A 16,416-nucleotide genomic window follows, 5' to 3' on the forward strand; every position below is an offset into this window, starting at 1 on the left:
AATCATGATTATCACTGAGCCGACAGTGCCATGGGAGGGCCACCTGGGGAGGCCGCATGATAGGAAACAGACCAAATATGGCTGCTGGTGTTTAGACGTTGTAAGCAGGGCTGGAAGGCGAAGTGTATGCCACTGAAGTGGGCTGCAGAGGTTTTGTGGGGCGTTCACTCCTCAGAGCTCACTTCACATCATCACAAGAGCAGCAGGAGCAGAGCATCAAGAACACCTCGGAAACAGCTGAGAAAGCTCAAGATGGCTCTGGATCCAAAAGGAGGTCCAGGCATGAACACATGGCATGGTGGCAGGGTCCCTGGGAGAGGGGGGCCTGATGTTGAAAGACCTGAAACACCCCAGATCACAATCAATGATGTGTCCAGGTGCATCAGAAGATGTGTTCACAACTATCCTGTTATCACCAACACAAGTGCAGTATTCAAACAATATTCTGTCTTAATTTATCATGTAGATGTGCATCAAAACTTACAACTCACAATGGCAGGGAAGGATCTACAGACTCACCCAACAATTTCATCCCAGAACTTTTCTAGAGTTATTTTAAACCTACAAACGTACATTTCCTCATGTGTGTAGTAATCCTGACCACCTGAACTGACTCAACTCATCATACAAACTGAAGTCAGATTTTTCTGACCTTTACTTCTGTGAGACTCTCGGTTCTTCTTTCATTCACTTTTTCTCTATTCATAAACTCCCTGTGACGGTTGGATAAGAGGTTGGTCATGGTCACTATGATGGGAAAAACACAACTTTCAGCCTGAGTCTGTTGATTGTGGATTTAATGCTACAGTCTCAGCAGCCATTCTGATTTCAAATCCTTGTTAATTTGCTTCAAGTGAACTAAAAGCAGGAAGCGGACTACAGCGCAGGGCGTCGTTGGTTAATTTAACTAAAACAAATAACAGGTGTAGAACGATAGCTGGGAGAAATGACTTGCCGTCAGACATGGAAATGCAAGCTCTGATACAAATATGATGAACCCAAGACTGCTAGGATATGTTTACTCTCATGGAAACACAAGTTGTCCTGCATTAACCAGTACACCAACCAGTTTTCTTGGTTGGTGTTTGTCTTTCCTTCTTCTTCAGTACTTTTTCATGTAGTGCTGCTTCTGCTGGGGATGGGACCATGTTATTTAAAAGGTTTGGTTTGTTGCCTAAGTGCAAGATGAAAGCAAACTCAGGCTGGATCTTGCAGCCCCCAAGTAAACAAAGTTGTCAGTCATAACAAGTCAAGTGAACTTTGGGATCATCCTACAGCAGGAGCCGTCTTATTTTCATCTTTAGTTTCCAGGGGAAAGGAAAAGGTCTAAGCAAGACATCTCAAATGTCATATTATGTGATGATGCCAGTGTGTATAAATTACATGATTCCACAATGAAAATTCTTCAAACTGGTGTGATCCCTTTGCAAGATGTTAACTTGTTTGTTTTGCATGTGTTTGGTCATAAACCCAAGTATTAAACTCAGGGAGAGTTTGATTGGATGATGATCGCTAATCAAATTTACAAGCTAACATATTTACAGTTCATCCTTGGAGGACTTTCATACCTGCTGAATACCACCTTAATGTTCCAGAAATACTTTAGTCTTGACCTCCTGAACTGAGATTTCCATCCTCAAAGCCATGCCACGTGACTTAAGGTCAAATCTTCTAGACTGCCAGCTTCAGCAAGAGAAGAACTTATTGATCATGGCAGGTTGACAGTGACGTAATGAAAGCCTCATGACTGGAGATACATGCATTTCCTGAGAGTATTATAAGGCTGTAAATGTATGAGGCAGATGACAGCAAGATGTCAGAGGCGGGTTAATGATGGTACAGCCCTGTAGGCTTGTACAGTCAAAGGTCCTCTCAGCGCCTCTCATTCTGTTTTCAGTGCCAGATGTTGCCATTATCGCTTTATAATGAGGAGATGTGCATCACGACCTTTACTGCGGTGGGAATCTGCAGTTAGAGCTGTACCTGTACTTGCAGTAATTGGCCCTTGATGTGTGTGTGTGTGTGTGTGTGTGTGTTTCACATTTTCATTACCTATACTATTCTTTACTCTCTGGGGGTGGACACGGTTAGTCACAATACTCAGGTAGGCTGTGGTGGATAAACCACAGCACCAGGGCTCAAATTACACCGGGGCTTTTGGGGGAGCCTTATTTTCCGGCGTGCACAGCAACTTTGCATGTCACGTGCTTGTGCATGTATTAGTGCAGGTAGTACAGTCAAACATATATAAAAAAAAACCTCTGCTGCTACGGTATGCAGCATGTTTAATCAGAAACAGGGACAGAAAAATATTTCAACAACCACAAAAGGAAGCATGTCAAGTGTCTGTTGTTTGGATGCTCACAGGCCAAACAATGCTGCTGTTCATGGTGCTGAAGGAAGCAACGCGCGTAAGATTTAATTCGTTAAATTAAATAAATGAGTCAACACACAACACTGACAAATTAATGCTTTTCTTTTCAAGATACATCAGGAACGATACTGAAAAATTAAATGTAACCTAAAAGTGAACTATTTTAGGGCTCCCTGTTAAAGTATCAGCTGAATGTCTTTGGGGAGCTCCTCTGCCTTTCAGGGGAGCCCAGCCCCCTTCAGGTCCCCGTAATTCAAACCCTGCATGCTGGGTTGGTACTAAGGAGTCCAAAGTGGGACAAGAAAATATCCTCCACACCATTACACCACCAGTTAAAATTTTAGGGTGGCACACTGAGTTTGTCCTCCTGGCTGAGCACCGCATGACCTTCATTCTTTTTCATAGAAAAATTATATCTCTCCAACAATTTAACCTCAAATTTGAGAAACACAAACATAAAAAAAAAGACTTTTCCAGCTGTTATTTCAATGATTCTTTCAATATTTATTGTTTCAGCATTTTAGAACAGTTTAATTTTTGCCTGTTGCCAGTTCGTCTGCAGAGTCCTGGAAAACCAGATGTTGTGGCTGTTTTGGTTCCTCTGCTCTTGACGTGGATAGATCTAGGATACAGAGATAAAATTATTTTAAACTTGATTTTAAAATAATAAAAACAAAAACAACATTGATACAAATAGTGACAAAGTTAAGTGTCGTCCCGTGTAGTTACATTTGTAATACTGGCCTTTATACTTTTCTATTCAGACTGTTCTCAACTTCAACTAGTGATAAAGGTGAATCATGAAGGCTCACTCTAAACATTCAACAGACTTATTAAGATGATTTTGTCCTGTAGTCATCTCATATTGTGCACACACAGATAGATTCAGCTGTTGGTCCAGGTGCCGGTGGAGAGGCTGGCCCAGCTCTAGCTCCAGAACTCTGACTGATCTTTTCCCTGCTGCTCATCGTCATGTAAACCAACAGTTTCCTGTTTGCTTTCGGCCCTTGTAGCTGTAGCGGATTCGGCCTCAGCAAATAAAGATTGGAACTTTTGTTTAATCTCCTGAACAAATTAAACAATTGATGGATCTTTTTTCATTACAGACAGGACATTCCTCCTCTCTAGCAAAAGTGGGGGTCTGACTGGTAAAAACCAGGAAATTTAAGACGCGGTTCCAGCTCCACAGGTCAACCTGACTTGGGAAGGAGTGGACACTTTTTTGACGTTGACGTTTTGAATTTTTCCCTAATACTCAGGACCTGGTAAATTGCTGAAATGAATCTGCAGCTACAAACCTGTCATGATGCCTCACAAAGAACTAAATGTTTTATGGATTCCAGATGTAGGTTCTCGGGACTCGTGTGGGAACATTCTTCCATTTTAAAACTTGTGTTGTTCTTCAAACTAATGAGCCACTTCTACACGTAATCTTAAATGGAACCTGGACATCGCCTAGAACTGTTGATCTTACACATTTCAGGAGGCCATAAACATTTTAAGGTTTCTGTGGTCCCACCAGCACAAAGATTTCTTTGTTTGAAGAAGAGAGTAAGAAATTCTATCTTTATCATTTTAAAGTAATTTTTATTTATATACATATATATGTATTTATACCATGCATACAATTATCAATTTGTACAAAGTTTTTTGATCAAAGTCTTTTTATTTATTTAACAAATGCTTAGCAACAATCGTACATAGTCAGTGAACAATGTTTCTCTTTTTTTCCTCCCAAAACCCTGCCCTAAACAAGTAAACAATATCTAGCCAGACAAATAAGTACAATAATGAGAATAATTAGGAAATAATAATAATTAAATAGATTAATAAAAAAATAAAATAAAATAAAATAAAACAAATAATAATACATAATAAAAAAATTACAAGACATGCTATGCCATTTTACTTGCTTCTATATTGTCAAAGTGAATTAGGAAAGGTTGCCAGATGTCATAGAATTTCTGTATAGAGCCTTTCATTGTGTATCTGATCTTTCTAGCTGAATATAATACATGACATATTTCACCCAGTGCCCATATACAGGTGGATGTGAATCTTTCCATTTTAATAAAATCACTCTTCGTGCCAGAAGAGTACAGAAAGGTATCAGATTGGCATGTAATTTTGTCACAGGCACGTTATTAAGAGACACTCCAAAAATGGCAATGGATGGGCAAGGGGATAGAGCGATGCCACATATTTTCGAGATGTTGCCAAATACACATTCCCAAAAGTTATTCAATTTTGAACAAGTCCAGAACGTAGGTAATAAAGTAGCAGGCTCTTGCTTGCATCGATCACATGTGGGATCAAAACCATCCTTAATTTTACTGAGTTTAGGTTTTAACCAATGGAGACGATGTACCACCTTGAACTGGATAACCACATGCCTAAGACAAATAGATGATGAGTAGATTCCATCAATAATCTTTTGCCAGGTGTCGTCTGATATCTCTTTACCAAGATCTCCCTCCCATTTACATTTGAGCAAATTCAAGGCAGTCAGCTTATAATTACTCAACAACTCGTAGATCACACTTATAACACGTTTGGCATCTGGTTTAAGTTTAAAGATGTCATCTAAAAGAGACATAGGTGGACAAGAGGGAAAAGCACTAATATTACTGGCAACAAAGTTTCGAAGCTGTAGGTATCTGTAGAAATGAGACCTAGGAATGTTAAATTTAGTCACCAGTTGTTCAAATGAGCTGAAGACATTGTCAGTGAAGAGCTCGTACACTGAGGTTATTCCAAGGTTTGTCCAGATGTTGAATGCCTCATCAGTCATTGATGGTGGGAACATGCAGTGTCTCTGGGGTGGTGCGACAAGGGACAGTTCAGTCAGTTTAAAGTGTCTTCTGAGCTGGTACCACAGTTTAAGTGAATGAATGACAAGTGGGTTTGAGGTAAAACTGGAGATGGGACCCGCTAGTGGTAACCTGGCACATAGCAAGGACCACAGTGAAGAATGTTGCAGCGATAATTTCTCTAGTGTTGCCCATGCTGGTAATTTGTCACGCTCCTTCGTCCAATATAGCAACACCCTCACATTAGATGCCCAATAATAAAATAGAAAGTTTGGGAGTGCCAGACCTCCTGCGCTTCGGGGTCTTTGCAATATGTTCTGTTTTAATCTAGGTGGTTTCTTATTCCAAACAAAAGAAGAGATTTGACTATTCAGATTTTTAAAAAAGGATTTGGTTAAAAATAACAGAAGACATTGGAACAAATATAAAAATTTGGGAAAGATATTCATTTTAACTATATTTATTCTACCACCGAGCGAGAGAGGCAACAGCTCCCATTTTTCAAAATCTTGCTTTAACTTAGACAATAGGAGCTGGTAATTTGCTTTGTAGAGATCCTTGTGATTACTTGTGACCCATATGCCCAAGTATTTAAACATATTATAACTAATTTTGAAAGGAGCTAATATAGAAGAGAAATCCCCTGCCGTTCTGCCAATGGGCATGGCCTCACTTTTTCCAAAATTCACTTTATATCCAGAAATGGATCCAAACTCCTTGAGTAGTTCAAGGACTTTTGGGAAGCTGTGTGACGGCTTCGAGATAAACAAAAGCATGTCGTCGGCGTAGAGCGAGATTTTATGTTCTATGCCCCCACGATGAATCCCTCTAATGTCAACACACTGCCTCAAAGCAACAGCTAAAGGTTCAATCGCCAATGCAAAAAGAAGTGGTGACAAAGGGCACCCCTGCCTCGTACTACACTGAAGCTGGAAATAGGGGGATAAATCATTATTAGTTCGGACAGCTGTGAGCGGGGAGGTGTACAGAACCTTAATCCAAGTTAAAAAATTGGCCCCAAACCCAAATTTTTTAAGTGTATAGAAAAGAAAGTCCCATCTCACCCGATCAAACGCCTTTTCGGCATCCAGTGAAATTATGACTTCTAACGCATCACTTTCAGGTTGATTATAGATTATGTTTAGTAACCGTCTAATATTGAAAAAGGAATACCTATTCTTTATAAATCCCGTTTGATCGGGTGAGATGATAGACTGCAAAATCTTCTCTAGTCGGCGGGCTAACACTTTTGCTAAAATTTTTGTATCTGCATTTAACAGTGATATCGGACGATATGAACTGCAATCAAGATTATCCATATCCTTTTTGAGGATCAGAGAAATTACTGCCTGACGCATTGTTGGTGGAAGAGACTGTGAGATAAAAGATTCTTCAAATGTTGATTTTAAAAGTGGATTAAGTTGGCTGAAAATTTCTTATAAAATTCGGATGGATATCCGTCGGGTCCAGGAGATTTCCCAGACTGCATACTCTGTGGGGCCATTTCAATCTCCACACTAGAAATTGGTTCATCTAAACTAGTGACAGCATCTGCTCCCACCAGAGACAAGACAAGTCCATCAAAGAAGTTTTCTAAGGCTGAGTTATCACCAATCGAGGAGGGACTATACAGAGTTTGATAATATTTTCAGAAACTGTTGTTCATTTCCAGATTGTCATGCCTTGCATTTTAAGCCCTGATCATTTTGAATCTCTGGTATAGCCTGATTGGCTGTTCTTTGTCGCAGCTGGAGGGCTAAGAGCTTGCCTGTTTTCTCTCCGTGTTCATATGAACAGCTTCGTGATTTTGAAATTAAGTATTCGGCATGTTTTGTGCATATGAGATTGTATTCCGTTTGTAATTGTAGTCGACGCTTATATAGCAAAGGGGTGGGAGAATTACTGTATGCTGCATCGAGTTCATTAATCTGATCTGCTAAATAAGTGAGGCGCTCAGTTGCCGTTCTGAATGAAATTATTTGGCCCCTCAGATAAGCTTTGAGAGATTCCCAAACAGTTGATTGCGATATTCCTGGAGTTTGATTTATATAAACAAAAAGTTTAATTTGAGATTTTATAAAATTAATAAATCCCTCGTCCGAGAGCAGTAGCGGATTAAATCTCCATGGCCTATAATTAGAACATACATTAGGAATCCGTATTGAAAGAACAACAGTGGAGTGATCCGAAATTACCATGGCTGTGTAGTCACATTCTGTAACTAAAGGAAGGATTTTTTTATCTAAAAGAAAATAGTCTATACGAGAAAAGGTCTTGTGAACACTAGAGAAAAAGGAATATTTGCATGAAGTGGGATTACGAAACCGCCAAACATCAGCTTGCCCATAGGTATTAAGAAGAGACCGAATCACACGTGTTGACCTAGAGACAGGGGTCACCTTCTGAGAGCTACGATCAAGTGTAGATAAGACACAATTAAAATCCCCCCCAAGAATGATATTATGTGACGCATATTTGGAAGCCGTGAAAAAAACCTTACTAAAGAAATCAGGGTCATCCCAATTGGGGCATAGATATTTGCCAAGATCAATGGAAATCCATATAACTGCCCCACAACAATAATGATTCGACAAGCCGGGTCTGCATCTACTTTTGAGGCTACAAAAGTTAAAGTCCTATTAATTACGATTGCTGCCCCCTTACCTTGGAGTAGAATTCAGAGTGAAACACCTGACCTATCCATCTACTTTTAATTCTAGAATGATCAGAGATACGCAGATGCGTTTCCTGAAGAAATGCGATGTCAGTCTTAAGTTGTTGTAAATGAGTGAGAACTTTCTTACGCTTAACTGGATGATTAAGAGACTTTACATTCCAGCTCACAATATTTACTAAGCAACCATTAAGTGACTGGACCATGTTTAACACATGAGATTAAATGGGATGACTGGAAGCATAAAAGCAGAAGGAGAGAAAAAAAAAAACACTGAGAGGAATAAACTATAGTCTGACTAAACCCCGACCCTGCAACAATGTCACCAAAACGAACATGATGACCCCAAAAACCTTTACACACAAATCCACACATAGTGCTTGTCTGGTAAACTACAAGCCAAGCTTTACTAGGCTCCCACTGAACCTGTCCTACATCAATTTATTAAACAGTGACTCAAAAGAAAGCTACTGACATATAAGTCACAGTGATACCATATTTGGCTGAGATGGACACATAGAGACCTGTCCTTCAGTGTTCAACTTAACTAATGAGTGTCTTCGTTTTAATGCTTACATTGCAAGTTGCATACCATGTAGCTAACAGCCTCAAGGCATAACAAACCAAATTAGTGCTGGAATTACGGCCGATGCTCCCACGAAGGATGTCCTGTGATGTGAAGCCCCCTCACTCAGGTTTTTATCACGTTTTTTAATATACTCCATCGCCATCCCCGTATCCACAAACTCCCTCTCCTCCCCGTTGTGCGTAATGCGAAGCCGTGCCGGAAACATTATTCCAAAGCGGACACCTTGTTGATCACGTAGTAGTCTCCGGGCTTCTGTGAAAGCAAACCGAGCCCGGGCAACGGATGCGGTGAAATCCGGGAAGAAGGCAATGGGTTGTTGTTGGGTCCGGGCATGGCGTAGTATTTCAACGCAGTCCTGGTAGTAATGTACCTTCACTATGATGGCACGGGGCTTCCCCCCCGGTCGCTTTGCTACAAGGCTCCTGTGAGAACGATCGATAATGACATTTTTGTCCATATGAAGCACTTCAGTTAGTAACTTGGACACAGCCGCGGTGGTACTCGACTCCGGGCCCTCTGGGATTCCAATGATATGAACATTACATCTGCGCATCCTGCCTTCCATGTCATCACATTTATCCTTCGACTCACTCAGCTCCTTTTTTAGGCTCGCTACAGTGGCTTGCAGGGTGGTTACTTCATCACTCCAAGTCGACCGCCCGCTCTCGACCTCCTTCACCGTGGCCTTCACTTGGTCAATTTCTGCTCGCACCATTGCCGTGCAGCTAGTGATCTCACTCCTTACCGCCTGAAGTTCAGTTTTAATGAAATTAAAATCTTCGGCGAGAGCATTTCTAAGTTCTTCTTTTATCACCGCGGTAATGTCGCCCTTGATGGACTGGAGAAAACTGGATTTTAAGTCAGCAATGTCCACATCACTCTGCTCCGTGCCGGAGTTAGCTTTTGAGCTAGTTGTTGTTTTTGAACTGTCTTCAGTACTCTCGGCTGAGGAGGCGCCAGGCCTAGCCGACACTGGTCCACTGTATTTATATTTCCTTAGGCTGGACGCCACAGATAAAGCGTTAAAAGTTGCAAAAACCTCTTACTTCGCTTCTCTTGCGCAAGACATACACATGTAGGACAAAAAATATATTATTTTTGAAACTTAAATACCAATGGTCAGCGGGAGCCTCCAAAAACACGTCTTACTCCATTGCCGACTCGCTAGCGCCCCCGATTTGTACAATGTTTAATCAACATCTTGATTATTTGTGATCTGAAACTTTATTAACATGTGTTTATCTTTCTAAGGTATAACCTTCATTCTATTTTATTGTGTGATTGTCTTTTACGATGCGTCATTTATGGTTTTAATAATGCTTCATATAAGACTTTAATAACTTGGACATAGAGATGTTTCGACAATGTTTAATCTGTTACTTCTCCAAAGGAGGGGGTCAGAAAGTTTAACACTGAACCAGCCCTTGTCTGTTATCTGATCGGACCAAGCAAAAATCCACTGAATGCTCATTGGTTGAAATAATTTAAGACATCCTTCCATGGGGCATTATCACACAAACACTTCTTAAACTTAGAACAAAGAAATTAGTTTAGTTCAGTTTGATTCTTAGTTCTTTTTTGGTGCTTTCCTGATCGATGCACTTTGGACCTTCTTGAGAAAAGTTCCTTTTCTGACACAGAACCACTTACAGGAGTCCCTCCAGACAGATGGAGAGATGAGGCTGAAGAATTAAGTTTGCCGTGATGTAAGCACATCACCGTGGACTAAGTTTGGACCTGCATCCTTAGTATGCATGATGTGTTTGGTCTTTTTTGAACTGATTAACTCCATTTATTTTATACATTTTCCAGTTGATGCTTCTATTATTAGGTATGTTTTATCTTTTTAACATTTAGTCCTGACTGTTAATTTTGATTCTATTTTTGAAACTGGTTAAATCAGGCTTGCCACGCTTCAGACCCAGTTTACAGAGTTTTTCTTTTTTGGACTGATCCAAAGCTGGACTCTTTTTTTATTGAGTTTGCCTACCATCACAAGCCATTCACTGTCCACCATCTGTGACACCACCAATCTAGCCACGGAACAAGACCACACCGGCACACAGAGCCTTCAGACCCCAAACCTACGAACAATCATGTGGGACGAATCTCCTTTCTCCCTGAAAGTTATGAGTCGGCGCTAACCACCAACTCAGGATAGTTGATTTGATTTAACTAGCTTGAATTAAGTAATTTATTTAATTCATTAATTTAGTACTTTAATGGTGTCCACACGGCCATTAGATTAGTATTAAAGTGATCAGTGTGGTGCGGCCCGAGATATAATCAATATTAATGATTAATAATTAATAATTTTATGTTATTATTAAAATTAATATTTTTATCTCAACATTTTTCATGTTTAATGATGCTAAACCACTACACAGAGATGTGGCCATGTTCTGAGTCTGAGTGTCTCTCATGCTGTCTTGCTGCCCCTCCCTCAGCTACGTGGTCCCCCTCCACCTCCCTACTGTTAGGAAGCTGCATCTGCCGTTCCTCTGCTGTCGACTGACTCTGCTCTGAGCTTACCTTCTCCTTAGAAAAATAAGATAAAATTAGTAATGCAGTGGACTTTCTCTTCATTATCTGCAAATTGACATGGACATATTAGCATCCAGTGACTTCTCCCAAAATGCCATGAGATTGAACATGTTATGTTAACTTAGAAAATACTATAGCTAAATTAAATATCAGATATCACTTAACCCATCTATGAAAAAACAGCATACCTCTTCGTAAACTGTATTCTTTCTGAGTATTCCACCTATCAAAACAGCATCCATAGCTATGCCGTTTTCATGGTCTAAAACCGACAGACACGACTATGGCATGCTATTTTTACAGGGTGTGTAAAAAACTGACTCAACACCGACACAATGAAACTTACAGCATTATCCTACTTACCGGTTAGCTGCTGGACTGTCTGTTTCCAGGCTAGCAAGCTGCTGGCTGCCTGCCTGTGTCTGCGAAGGTAGACAGAAGATTCTGGCAGCGGAGAAGCTGGAGTCAAAATGTGTCAAGCAACTGAGTGAATGACAGAAAAGACGGTTATTAAATGTGCTTATGGCCACACTGCTCCTCCGTCCGGCACCCGGTGTGGTCTTTGCTGCTGTAGACCATCTGCTTCAAGGTTGGGCGTATCGTGTGTTCAGAGATGCTGTTCTGCAGACCTTGGTTGGAACCAGTGCTTATTAGACTTCCTGGACTCATTGGATATTTTCTCTTTATCAGACCATTCTCTGTAAACCCTGGAGATGGTTGTGTGTGAAAATCCCACTAAATATTCAGGCCCACAACCAAGCCACAGTCAGTGTGACAACGTCCTCTTTCTTTCTCTGATGCTCAGTTTGAACTTCAGCTAGTCATTGTCACCATGTCTACATGACTACATGCTACCATGTGACTGGCTGACATTTGTGTGAACAAATGATTGAATAGTTGGATCTGATGAAGTGGCTGGTGAGTGTATTTACTTGTTATGGTTCAACACAGTGGATTAATGTGATGAAGTGATCACCATTACTCCAAGCCAAGCTGTTTTGGTATTTGATTCTAACCAGGTTCTCAGAATACTTAAACCAGACCGGTATTTATGTCTGATTCTACATGGTATATTGTGTAGATATCAGAGAAGTCTGTGGCTGTGAGAGCATTTCAATATCTGGCAGCTTGTCAAAAAGAAGAGGTCGAGCGATGTGAAAAACTTTTCCTCGTAAGGCGAGATTTTCAAACATCTGCTGATATTTAGCTGCTGAGTAGCATCTGAGAAGACTCATAGCTGGTGTAACAGTACTGAAGTATGACGTATGAATATGAAATACAGAGAAAGTGCAAAACATCTCAGGTAATAAAGATTAAAGAGCTTCATTGCCATCATTGCCCACAGCTAAAATTCTTTCATAAAGCATTTGCATATCAATGTGGGCATGCATCTGTTTTAAGGTTTCATCATACTGCAGAGTGTTTTCATGACCTCAGGGTGATGACTTCAAATAGACTCAGGTGAGCAGCAGACGGTGCACCAGTGGAAGGCGCGGTGGAGGATTAAGAGTTGTGTAGGACGTGAGTGCATGTTGTGCAAACAAAACACACTTCTTGTGACTAAAATCAAACAGACCACATTCACATCCATTAGTTCTCTAAACAATGAGCTTCTTGTTTCATCATGTGTGCCTGCTAACGTGTCCTCCCTGTCAGTGTCCATGATTCTATTAACATTTAGCAGGGAAGATATGAACAAGCATAAATATGCTAAAGTGGCAACAAACTGATTGTTTGAGAAGTCTAGCTGTAAGTTAAAGCTTGGCACACATCATATTTATTGTCTTTATGTATCTGCACATCCACCGACATGTTAAATATTCCTACTGCTAGTTAAAATTAGATGTAATTACTTTGTTGAAGCCCTGTTTGCTTTTTTGGAAAAGCTACAAATAAGTATTTCCCATATCCATGGATCAGACCTGAATGTTAAGTGTTGCAGACTTTTTTTCTGCTAAATCTCTGACTGTACTGCTGCAGCTGTCAGATTCTCTTCTTTAGAGGCCACTCTGTAATAGATTTATTTCAGGATGCATGATCCAGCTTCTACTGAGCTCCAGCTGCTAAATAAAATAAAAAAGCCTTCATAAATACCTCAGTTAGCCAAAAAAATTCTTTATCCAGAGCTTGTAGAAGCTATTAAACTCCTCATGATGTGGGTTATTTTATTGGACTCCTGTCTGAAATGACATACCCAAAACGGCTTAAGTATATCATCACTACAAAGACTATATTTATAATGTTGCTCTCCACAGAAAGCTGAGACATGTCAGAATACTAAAGCAGAGTCCGAATCAAGATAAAGTAATCATAGGAATGAGTAAAGTAGTTCTAGGAATGAGTACAGTTAAACTAGGAATAAGTAAAGTAGTGCTACCAATGAGTAAAGTAATCCTAGGAATGAGTAAAGTAATATCTGATGAGGAACTGTGCTGCAGTAGAAGGTAAAAGTGAACCTGAGCAGGTTTCCAGATGTTTTCCTTTTTTTTTTTTTTTACCCTGTCCTGTCCAGCATCCTAACATACAGAACGGTGGTTTGTATGCCATATTTTGATATTTTTATTATTTTTATTGTAATCTTATTTTCTTTAGTCTTATATGTCAGTGCCGAACCTGACAGGGAGATAGAGGAAGAGGGGAAAAAAAGGGAGAAAAGGACAGGGTTAAAATGTGTAAATAACAGTTGTCTTGGCTGCCTAAAACACACAAGAAAAACTATATAAACTACCACAGTACTACATGATACATAAAGAAAATAGGATAATGATGAAATGAAAAAGTACATTAGTCATCAACGTACCTGCAGAGAAACGTACCAACACACAAACATCATCAACATCTAGTCAGAAGTGGATGGAGAGACGAGCACGTTTGTGGGTGTGGCCATTGTTTGCTTGCAAGGGGGCCATGAGACAGACAGAGCAGCGGCCCACTCAGACCAGAGCAGAGGGGCCCCCAGACTGGAGCCTCCCGGTGCGATGGGGCAGGGGCACCGGGCAGCACAGGGCACCACAGCGCGGGCTGCACGGAGGGCAGGCACCCCACAGATTACTTTCCAGGTGTTTTAATGGAGGTGTTACGCAGGTAAATATCTTAGGAAGCGATGACGATGATGACGATGATGATGATGATGATGATGGACACCCCTATCAATGGTCAATCAGGAGGATCCAGGGATAGCCCCACGTTCACCTTAGAAACACCATGAGGGTCCAGAAAGAAGTAAAGCCCAAGATAGTCTCTGATAGGAAGAGTGAATCCTTCACTATAAACCTCCTTCATTACCATGGAAACCAGCAGGATCTTCATGATTCATTTCAAACAAAGGCAGAGTCACAGGAGAACACGTTAGCAGAGTTTTTAGAGCTGGAATCAAACTTTTCACCACAAACAGCAACAGTAAGACCTGGTTTCTGGTTCTGGCCGCTAGCTCTGGAACCAGCAGAGTCTCTGCTGTCATGTGACTCCTTGTTTGTGTGGAGAAATTAGCAGAAGCTCTAAAGTGGACAGACATGTTCTCGTGGTTTTCTACATTCCCATAGAACTGCTGGGGTTTGAACTGTGTTTGGTTTGGATGCCAGTGCTTGGTAGAGCCTTTTAGCTCAGTTTCTCCCATCATGTTGCTATGCTACATGTTAGCATTTCTGCTTCCTGGTGGCTGCAAACATCTTCTGGACTGGAGGTTCTTGCACTCTTGTCATAAAGAGGATGAAGAAGAGAATGTAGTCTAAATCCAGTGTTGGGATCAAATTTTCAGTTTAAGCCAAACATCTTTAACAACTAAGTTCAGTTTTATTTTTGTTTATCTACAAAACATTTCCACAGAAGGATTGAGGTTGTGTCAAGCTAAAAGCTTGGTTATTTAAATTATTATTATTTAAAATTTTTTTATATTATTTAGTCCCTTCCTTTGATTAACAATAGACTGATAATTACTTTGACTCTTTCCGTTTTTCATTAGAGCTGACTCATGATTTATTGCAATGGCTAGAAATGGTGAGTTCTTTTAGGAGGTGGTGTATTCCTGCAGGTGTAATGTGGTGCTCATGTGTGTTAGTGTGTGTTAGTGTGTGTGCCCAAGTGCCTTTGGCATTAAAGCTTTATGAAAGTTATAATCCTCCCTCTACAATGCTATTGATCCTTAGGTAAAGGTTTATTCAGCTCTTTACATCCCACACTCATTCAGTCAACCAGGCGCAGTAATGATGATCTGCTATGACTGTACGATGCCTGAGAGGGAAGAATTATTTTGTTACACTTAGAAATATGGAAGGTGATTATAGATTCTTGGCACAAACACACACACATGCACACACACACACACACACACCTAGATGATTTATATTCCTTGAGGGAAACTTCCATTGACATCATGCATTCATTTGCCCTTTACTCTGACCTTGGCCATCACAACTGAATGCCTAACTGTAAACTGACCCTAAACCTCACATAAACTAACTCTAAACTGACCTTAAAACCAAGTCCTTTTTGTTCTTGTAGGGACAAAATGGCAGTCCTCACATTATAAAGTCCCTGTCAGTTAGTGTGCAGTTAGGGTTTGGTCTCCATCATTAACATTGAAACAAGTAGACACAAACACACACACACATGAACACACACTCATGTTTAGAACACCCAAATTCACCAGCAGAATAAACCATTCACTTGGCTCATTGTACTAACTATAAGCAGCTCAGAGGAACACCGTCTCATAGATGAGAGGCTTTGTGAAGAATTTATGATTCTTCAGAGTTATACCAGTACACATCAGCTCTCTCAGATTGGAGATACAGTCTGGGAGATAGTGGATGAGCCAAGATAGCAGCTACTGACATTGGAACTAAGATTAGACAGACAGATTGAATCAGGTTTTTTTGGACTGTTGGTTTTCCAAAAAAAAAAACAACTCGAACAATTGTAAGAAGATATTGGTGAAGAAGGCCCATTGAGCTTCAATGTGCATCCTCCCACCAGTGATATACCATATTCCAGCCTGTTCTCACTCCCAGATTGTCATATTTGGTGACCAGTTCATTCTATATGCTGCTGTGTGCTGCTGCAGCGGTTTGAAAGTGGCTGATCACCATACTTACCTGTAAAGCATACACGGTGTGGGTGTGAAACTGGCCTCTGATGGTGCTGTTAGACAGGAGGACACTGTCCAAGGTAAGGACGCTACTGGGCAGACTTTCATGCCCTCTACACAACATGCTGGACAACCTCAGGAGCACGGTCAGCAACATGGTGCTTTTCTAAACTCAACCAAATGCTTTATTCATCTGACCATGACCCAGGTCTTTTAATACCTAACCAGATACTACAGATGCAGAGAGGAAAATCAGATGCAGGCCACAAGCAGACCTGATGGGATGGGTGGGCACCAGCTGGCAAGGCCCACCCACTCACAAATTAGGCCCTCCCAGCC

At 40.7% G+C, this 16,416-nt stretch overlaps 1 protein-coding gene and 1 long non-coding RNA gene across 3 annotated transcripts in view; both read left to right on the plus strand.

Annotated features, from left to right (window-relative positions):
- Nucleotides 1-16,416, plus strand: part of LOC121652648 (inactive N-acetylated-alpha-linked acidic dipeptidase-like protein 2) — a 613,163-nt gene that overhangs the window by 219,799 nt on the left and 376,948 nt on the right. The window lies entirely within an intron of this gene.
- On the plus strand, nt 4,596-8,109 carry LOC121652653. The gene is made up of 2 exons (XR_006012665.1): nt 4,596-7,359; nt 7,434-8,109. It is a non-coding gene; the product is annotated as an uncharacterized LOC121652653 (long non-coding RNA).

Source organism: Melanotaenia boesemani, chromosome 14 (assembly GCF_017639745.1).
Source record: "Melanotaenia boesemani isolate fMelBoe1 chromosome 14, fMelBoe1.pri, whole genome shotgun sequence".
Lineage (NCBI taxonomy): Eukaryota > Metazoa > Chordata > Actinopteri > Atheriniformes > Melanotaeniidae > Melanotaenia > Melanotaenia boesemani.